Below are 10,099 nucleotides of genomic sequence, written 5' to 3' on the forward strand. Positions count from 1 at the left end.
ATAGACAGACGTTCCAGTTACTGCAAATTGTTTGTTGATTGATTTGATTTTAAGTAGCTTTTGAGCATGAAGAGGCATGTTTCAATTTAAGAAAACTGTATGCTTAAACTGTTTCCTTAGTCTAATTCATAAAATCCACCCAACTCTTAGTCTCATTTGATGCAGTGTTTGATCAACACGTTCCTCATAACTTCTGGTACGTGGAGTCTCGGCATTTATTCGGACCAATAATTCAGTAATTGCTACTTTATTATCCTCAAGTAAGACCAATCCATATAGTCCAGGTTCATTGTTCTATTCGAATAATTCCAAACATCTGAATATCTTTAATTGGAGAATGGTGTTTGGGGTAGCCCCATCGGAACATCGTAGTTTCATTAGGTTGTACTCACGTGAAATGTATATACTAGAGGAAAATTGTATACTCACAGAAAGAAAAAATATGCAAACTTTTTGATATAATGATTTTCCTTGATCATTAATTCCAAAACCAAAAAGAACAGATTTTTAAAAATGCATTCTGATTTCTATACTTTTACATTATATACTTTTAGGCACTTCTACGTTCTAGACTTTCTTCTTTGAATAGACAACAAATTTCAGACTTTACATTTCTATCATTACCACACAACAGCATTAGCAAAATATGGTAATGATATAAAAGATATTGCAATGTAGAGGACTTGAAATTGATTCTAATTATAATGCAATAACTCAACCACGGTAATACAACGCACTTTCTTTCTTTCTTTCTTTCTTTTTTCTTTTTTTTCTTTTTCTTTTTTAGATCTTTGTAACTTAAGAATTAATCATAAATGTGAGATTTCGGTTCCTAACACAACTTACCATAGAAACGTTTTTCTTAATTATATATACATATAGGGAATATATAGGTAGGCAGGTAGATAGATAGATAGATAGATAGATAGATAGATAGACTCACTTTTATTTATATAATGTGTTATTTTGAACCTGCTCAATGTCCCACGACTTTTCGAGATCGTTCTATATCATGCAACTACATCTCGATCAATATTTCTTACATAATGATTCGCTGTGTTTAAACTGTTATGATAATATTGTATGTTTTAACATTTAGTAATACTATTTTCCATTTTTTGCATTATTTTGGAAACATTGTAAATAGTCATGGTTGAAAAGTCTTGAAGTAGTAACATTTAGTAACTTCCATTCTTTCTTTTTTCTCTCCGTTTAGTTCATTTTTATTTGTCGTCACTCTTGTTAATTCTTTTCTTTTCTTTCTTTCTTTCTTTTCTTTGCATTTTAATGATCATCTACTGGACAGTAATTCTTGTTAGCAAAGGGAGAAAAGAATCCGTGTGAGCCTATACTATCTCCATCGTAAATCGCTTAACAGTTCAGTAAGCCCTCGTGGTTAACCACATCTTGTACTCAGCACTATTAATTCTTGCAGATGATGACGCATGGAAGCTTTCAACTCTATCTAAGAGATTCTAATGGAGAAAGTAATGAGTTCTGATGACTGACAAGAGGAGTCCATGTATGCTGAACAACATATCCAAGAAGAGCAACTGCTCACTCCCACTCTTAACAAGAACCATGCCAGTATGAGGTCAGGTCACTTACGTTAGTGTGATCGCAATGAGACCACCACATGTTTCTTAATATGTATTGTTATTTATTTATAGTATTACTTTTAATATTACTACATCTAAATGTTGGTCCATGTATGGAGCGTGGATATGTATTTATTTCTATACTAAGTAATCTTTATAAAAAAATCTAATAATCCATATAAAAAAGAATCTCTCCCCAAAGCAACACGTTGCTAAATGAAAATTTTAGTTTTGCGTCCCATGTTTATGTGCTTTAAAATAAAAGAGACAGACGTGATAAATGAAAGTGAGTGATTAAGTAATAATTGGTGAAATTAGAATGTGGAAGGAGAAGGGAGAATCTCTACAAAACCCATGGACTTTAGTTGTACACCATGAACTCGTGTGGTTGGGAATTAAATCAGGGACCCCATGCACCATTGTCAAGAGTTCTTTTACTTAATATTTATCTAGTTGGCCTTGTTTATTAAGACAAAAATCAACATTCTTTACTCTATACATGACATTTTGAAATACCACCATTAATACTCATTTTGTAGGCAATATTTATAATGTAAACTTGGTGCAACGACAGAGATTATTAATCGGGACGAAACCAACTTAATTATTTTAAGATGTAAGGATAAGTAACCTTAGATTTTTATCAAAATTTGGCTAATAACTTCTTTCATCTCGCAACATTTAAAATTATTCCTGGGTGCAAAATTAGTCTTCGTTACATTAAGACATTAACACTTCGACTTGTAAGGAGGTTGAACCCATTCTTGCTCACATACTTAAACTATCAACTCTTTTGATGTCTACACATTATTTTATATACAGAAGGCGTAACTTTAAAAAGTTGCCTCAACTTTCTGTGTGAGCTCCTTCGTGGTTAAGTGGTGGGTTCGATTCCCGGCAGGAGCTCATATGGTTTGGATTCCACGTTAGTCAGTAGGTTCCGTTTCAAATAGCCTCACTGCTGAAAGGGGCGTTAAACTCAAAACCAACTCAACTGAACTTTCTGCGATTAAAAAGCACTTATTTAAGAACTAGAATAGAATTAGAAAACGCATCTAAATTATCAAAAATTAGTGGTTATATATGAACTTTCCGTTTTGGTTACCGATTATTCCTATGAGATAACATTATGAATTGACTTATTACAATATTATAATTTATGTTAATGATTAACGCCAGAATTCTTGTAAATATGTAAGTGTTCATAACAATTACTTGGCAAAACGTTATGTATAAGTCAATGAGCAGCATTATAGAGTTATTCTAATAAAAATCTTGCTCTATGATTAACAGCCGTTACTATTTGCACTGAACAATACTATATTCTGTTAGGTACAATTTGTTCTCCTTATCTTGCTCTAGTAATACTGTTACTATCACCATCCTGACGTCCCAACTTCACTAACTGAAACGATGCTGTTACACTCAAATAGTTACTTTATATTATACAACTTCGGACTGTATAAATCTGCTTTTTCTGTTACTTTTTATTTGTTGATCATCTACTTATTGTTTGCAAATAAAAATTTCCTATAAGAACCGTGAGATGTATGTTAACTCTACTTGCAGTATCTAAATGTTACGATTTTCTTTAAGCCATATATACGAGCACGTACACACTCACACTTCCATCGAGTTCTTTTTTGAAATTTCATCAATCACAGACCTTAGATTCTCTACCCTTAAATGGACAAGTGGTATAGTAGCTCAGTGGTACAGCGTTTACCACTAGTAGTAGAGGCCCCTGGTTAGATTTCAGGCCATATGAGTTTATGGTGGACAACACAAGGCCCATGAATTTTATCACGATTTTCTCGTTTTCTCCTACGTTCTGATTTCATCAGTTCTACCAACCGCTTAATTTCATTAATCATCTATGTATCTCCTCTTGCCTACAACACATAATCGTAGCACGGAAAACTAAGATATTTCATTTCATTTCATTACCTTAAATTGACCGATGAATAAATATATGATGTTTTAGAAGGGAAGAAATAAAATATGTAGACGGAAAATGTTAAAATTAATATCAAGCCAGAAAGACGAGAGACTAAGAAAGTATATAATGCATAGGCCTATTTATATTGTTTAGTAACTTGATTCAAAATATAGGTGTTGCGCAAATATTATTAAATAAAAGAAATACTGTATAATTGAAATTGCGAATAATTATATTAGATAAGACGTTATGAACGATAATCAATATTTTTCACACACAAGACGAGCTGAAAAAGATGTTCCTCCGACAGGAAGAATAAGTTTATGGAAAAAATTTGGAAAACATATTTGAACCTCTTCCTCTTTCTATTAGGAAGTGTGTTTGAAGGAAATGAAATTATAAAAATCGAAACCGATACAAGTGTTAACTATGTACAAAAATTAACTTTAAACTGTGCAGCCGTTATTCCTAGGTTTTCAATCAAAGTCTAATGACAAATGCATACGTCTGTCACTTTCAAAAGATCATTCTAAACGATTCAATCGTTTCTTCGTTTTTGCCACTTTGAGAATAAAAAGTGAGAAACTAAAGTGCTATAGAAATTACCTCCTTTCTTTCCTTAGGAGCGGAATTTTACAAAGAACTGGAGCACGTGTCTACTTCTTTTAAATGAGTTTATTGAGTTTAAATGAGAGATATATTAAACCCCTCCCATCCCTTAGGATAGGGATTTTAATAGAAGTAACATGATAATTTTAATAGAAGTAACCAATTCGATTTAGGTATTACCTATGTTTGAAAAATTCCTTTTAAACGTTTCAGCCACTTTTCCGGTGATGATAAAACAGACACATTGCGTTAAAAGAACGTATAGAAATTGTCCCTTTCTATAACGGAAGCGGAATTTTCAGAAACGCTTAAATATGTTTCCACTTACTTTTAGAGACGAATTTGTATACCAAGTTTAATCTCTCGAATTTCAGTGGTTCCTGAGATACTCTACTTGTGACACGAGCTTTTTAATCTCCTTCTCCGTACACTTAGCATATGAAATTCAATAAAAATGAGATGATAAAAAATACAGTTCAGGGTTGAAACTATGCACAAAAATTCATTGCAGGCGGTTCCACCTTTTTCCATTATGATGTAAACGTGATTATATATATACAGGGTGGTTGTGCATCAATGACGGAAAATTCGGGAGATGAGTCTACAGGTAAAAACAAGCAAAAAAATGTCATATGAACATTGGGTGAATGCGGCTTCGTTTGGACGCTAGAGGCGTCTGAAATGTCACCTTCCGAGGCGGCAATTTGCAATATCGCAAGAACGGAGAGAAATACGAATGTCGGGTCAAAAGATATCTAAGGAAACCCCATCCGAAGAATATAATTATGCATAAGTGATGGCGAAACAGTGGCGGCGCTAGAGGGGGCACAAAGAAAGTGAATGAAACATGGGGAAATGTGAACAATTTACACTGAAAAATTGTAGGAGGGGATGTTACTTGGAACATGCAGCAACAAATGTTAATGAACAAAGGCAACAATGGCTACGCTGTAGGGACACTATGGGAGGCGGAATGTAGGAATACAGTATCTTTGTAATGGAAAGAAATAGGAATGTCGGGTCAAAAGATATCAAAGGAAACCCCATTCAAAGAATTCAGTTATGCATAAGTGATGGCGAAACACTGGTGGCGCCAGGGGGCACAAACGAAGTGAATGCAACGCGGAGAAAAGTGAACAATTTACACTGACAAACTGTAGGAGGGTATGTTACATGGAACATGCAGCAACAAATGTTAATGAAGAAAGGCAACAATGGCTACGCTGTATAGACGCTATGGGAGGCGGAATGTAGGGATAAAGTATCTTTGTAACGGAGAGAAATAGGAATGTCGGGTCAAAAGATATCAAAGAAAACCTCATCCAAATAATGCAATTATGCGCACGTGCTGCGGAACAGTGGCGGCGCATGGGAGCTGCAAAGAAACTGTTAAACACTCTTAGTGATGATACTTGCAAATCGTACAAAACACGTACGGAAGATAAGGCTCAATGTACTGTAGAAACAAGAGATATTGTACTTACCGTGGTCAACATAATGCTTTCTTAAAGAAGGTGTTCAATATGTTCTCCTTGTTCTTCGAGACAGACAGTTACACGATGGCGTAAGGATTCTCTGACTTTTGGCAATAACGATCGAGTTTGTCGTAGTGTGGCAAATGCAGCTCATACACGCTAGCGAAGATCTTCAATGCCATGCACGTGCCGTGTATACACGAGACTCTTCACGTGACCCCACAGGAAAAAGTCCAGGGTATTCAGATCGGGTGAATGTGGAGGCCATACTCCTTTGCTTCCACAATCTATCTACCTGCGTGGAAATTTTTTGTTCAGATATGCACGAATAGTGGGACATGAATGGGAAGGGACGCCATCATGCATAAACCACATACACTGTCGTGTTCTCAGTGGCACGTCTTTAAGTAGAATAGGTAGGCCCTAGGTCAGAAACTGGAGATACGATATTGCTTGCGTTCAATCGCTGTGGTAAGAAGTGTTGTTTCACAACGTCGTCTAATACCAGCCAAAACATGGAATTGAAAACGCTGATAATGCTTCGTCTCTACAATTGCATGCGGGTTGTTGGGTGTCCATCGAAGGTCATTACGGACATTTGTGATGTCATCCCGTCTGAATGCCTTATCCGAGAATAACATCTGTGCTAGAACTTTTCTCCGCGTTTCATTCACTTTCTTTGTGCCCCTTGGACCACCACTGCTTCACCATCACTTATGCATAATTGGATTCTCCGGATGGGTGTTCCTTTGAAATCTTCTTACCCGACATTCCTATTTCTCTCTGTTATACAGATACTGCATTCCTACATTCCGCCTCCCATAGTGTCCCTACAGCCATTATTGCCTTTGTTCATTAACATTTGTTGCTGCATGTTCCAAGTAACATTCCCTTCTACAATTTTTCAGTGTAAATTGTTCACTTTTCTCCATTTTTCATTCACTTTCGCGTGTCCTCCTCTAGTACCTCCACTGTTTCGCCATCATTCGATTCTTTGGATGGGGTTTCGCCATAATTGGATTCTTTGGATGGGGTTTCCTTTGATATCTTTTGACCCGACATTCGTATTTCTTCCTGTTCTTGCGATATTGCAAATTGCCGCCTCGGAAGGTGACATTTCAGACGCCTCTAGCGTCCAAACGAAGCCGCATTCACCCAATGTTCATATGACATATTTTGCTTGTTTTTACCTGTAGATTCATCTCCCAAATTTTCCGTCAATGATGCACTACCACCATATATATATATATATATATTCTGCACAAAGGATAGCTCCTTTATAAACCCACGATTACTAACGTTTCTTAAAATATTTGATTCTATTTCTTTACTTAACACACTCAACGCTTGAAAACTTGGTCTATTTTGCCGCGTTCCAATGTTTTCAGAGTTGACACATAATGTCGTGATGTCTAGAATGAAAATCAACGTAATTTTAGTATGTGTTTATGTTAGTGGTGCTAAAACTGGCATGGCAGGATGAGCAGAGCTACATTAACTAATTTGTGTGTACTCAACGCCTTCCATTCTTCATACTTACAAGACAAAATTAAAAACCTAATTGTAGTTCTGAAATTCAAGGACATAACCTCAGTATCAAGGTTCATCTGGAAGAATGAGGCAGTGAACTGCTTCTTTTCACCACTGAATATGAATTTCATTCTGGAACAATGTTTCAAGTGACGCTACACGTGTCATACTTCACTCCTGCATAATCTACCTGCACCAGAAGTGAGCGTTCTTCCACTGAGTCATCGTGTCCAAGGGCGCCGATCCGGGGGGCTCCCGGGCCACCCCAACGCTCCTGAGCCCTCCATGAGAGTATTTTTATGAATATGTATTTTTATTGTTATAAGTAATTTTTTGAATATGCAATATTTGCCGTAATTTGAATTCAATTTTTCTTAAAATTCTCACATATGCCTTCTTAGACCCTTGTCTGCTACAAGACAGACACAACTGAATGCCCCCCCCCCCCAAAGTTACAGAGAAATTGGCGCCCTTGATCGTGTTCCCTGTTCTTGTTATTTGTATGAAAGAATAAAGTCAGTACATTTTCATAGCTCACTGGGATTTCAGCTTATACAGGGTGTTTCAAAACAACACCGACAACGTTTGGGAGGTGATTCCTGACACCAAGATAAGGCAAAAAGTATAGATCCACCTGGGTGCACAAATGCTTCCTTTCAAAGTTAGGCCTATAAGCTGCCAAAAACATGAAGAAATGAACTTTAGAGATCCATAGCTCCAAAATTATGGGACCTACCGTAGTCGGATCAATATTTCACTGAGGAACTAATACGTACCCTATTCAAAAATACATTTTTCAAAATCCTAAGTTACTCACGCAACAATTTTTATAGAGAGTTTGGCCTTTAAGCATGCGAAATGTGGGCGTGGAGAAGAATGGAGACAGTTAGTTAGGACTCACTCAGGGAAGTAATGCTCCTAAAAGTATGAACTAAATGCACGGTTCTGATTGGTTGGCGTTATCCATTTCTTGGCACGCCCTAGCTTACATATAGCAGAAGTCATAGGTTTGATGCTGTCGGCCCTCGTGGCCGAGCGTACTACCGCAACGGGCTAGTAATGGAAATCTCTTTTGGCGTGGGTTCAAACCCTATCCAAGGAAAGATTTTTTAAAAAATTTTCATAACACTTTTTCTATTATAATAAGATGAAAATTTCACGATTAGCTTTCCCGGGGTTTGAGTCCGACTGGAGTCGAACCTCGGTTCAGCTGAAAACGCTACAGATGCGAGGATTCGTTCGCTGGGCTGCCTAAATATGACTTCCCCTCCTACTTCACTTCTAGACCAATCCCTCTCCGAACGGATTCCAGGGCTTTGGAGAAAGGAAAGTCTTAAAAGTGGAATAAAAAAAAATTGCAAGTGCCAAAAAAAATGCTTTGCTCCCGATCTTCTTTCATATAACACATGCTGCATGGCTGAAAAAGGAAAATGTTTCTCTAATTTTGATTTTCTGGGAATAGCTGCACTGACTTTCATTGTGCTGTATAATTTATACAAAAAACGAAAATGGGTAGCCAGAAAAATTATTAGAAATTAATTAACGAAGAATATTGCCAAGTTAATTAAAAAAAAAAATAATGTTTTAAGTGAAAGTCAGCTCAGCTAGATCCCTATGTAGAATACTCAAAACTTTGTTATTCTGCCTAAATTGAGATTAGAGGGAATCTGAACTTGATTGAATAGAAAAGATAACACTGAATTTGGATAACATTGAGAGAATTCTTATTTTATTTTATATAAGAAAAATAGCAACAGGTAACAACATTTGATGAAAACATTTGCATTAAAAAAAATGACCTTCTATTGAACTTTTACTGTAAAGGTTCTTAATTTTAAAAAAAATGAATTTACTACATGAACATTCAAATAGCTTTCTAAATTTTGAATGTCTGCAAAATTACATAATGCTGATATGTAATATTAATACAAACGGCATTTTAAACCACATTACGATTCTTTAATTAAAATGCAAGTTTGTAACAAGATTTTAAATTACATGTTAATTATCATATTTCATTTGATAAATTTGAATAGTTTCCCTATCATATACCAATTACTTGCATTGACAATACCAGAATCGAATCTATGTTTGATTAGTTTGATCAGTTACTTAAATGACGGAAAATTTTTAGAAAAGTATAGAAGAATAGCAAGATAGAATATTGCTTAATGAAAATTTAAGATTATAGGGGTCATGACCTTTAATTTTGAGAGTTACTTGAAAGAAGATTGACAAGGAAAATGAAGTATAGTGGATGATATATTTTTAGAGTATATAAAATTCAGTTTCATAATTTGCTTTATATTTATGAAAGCAAACTAATAATACTATTTAATACTAATACGAAAATACCATAGTTGTATTCACACACTTGACATAGATGATTCACACTTGACATAAACATACATTACTATAAATCAATACACAGGAAATTAAATCACAAATCTACTTCTAGAGATCGATCTTTCTTGGCCAATATTTATACTCTACATTACTTTAGGTCGTCGACGCCTATTTTCTCTAACAACTACCTATAGAAAGAGACTAAAGTTTAAATATGATTTTAAAATTAATCGTAATACTTTATGTTTGCTTACACACATTTCGTCATATGTATTCCATTTTCTATACTTCGTACAATAACCAAAAATTATCTGAGATACTTTCTTTCCAACACAATGGAAGTGTAGTAGTAGTCTATCAATAACAAAACAAATATTTCTTGTTTTAAAGTAAAATCTATTCCTGTCCCTTGAGATACCTTTTATCTTAGCGGGCTGAATAACTTAATAATGACCAATTATATTTTGAAGTTATTATTTAGAATAATTTAACGTAAGTTACATTTCGATTTTTTTTTGATAGATTATATTAATTAACAATGACTATGTATAATAACTGATGTTTCCAAAATAGAGTAAAATAAAAAAAAAGCTGGTTTCCGT

The sequence above is a fragment of the Thermobia domestica genome, chromosome 8 (genome assembly GCF_964235325.1).
Source record: "Thermobia domestica chromosome 8, izTheDome1.hap1.1, whole genome shotgun sequence".
NCBI lineage: Eukaryota > Metazoa > Arthropoda > Insecta > Zygentoma > Lepismatidae > Thermobia > Thermobia domestica.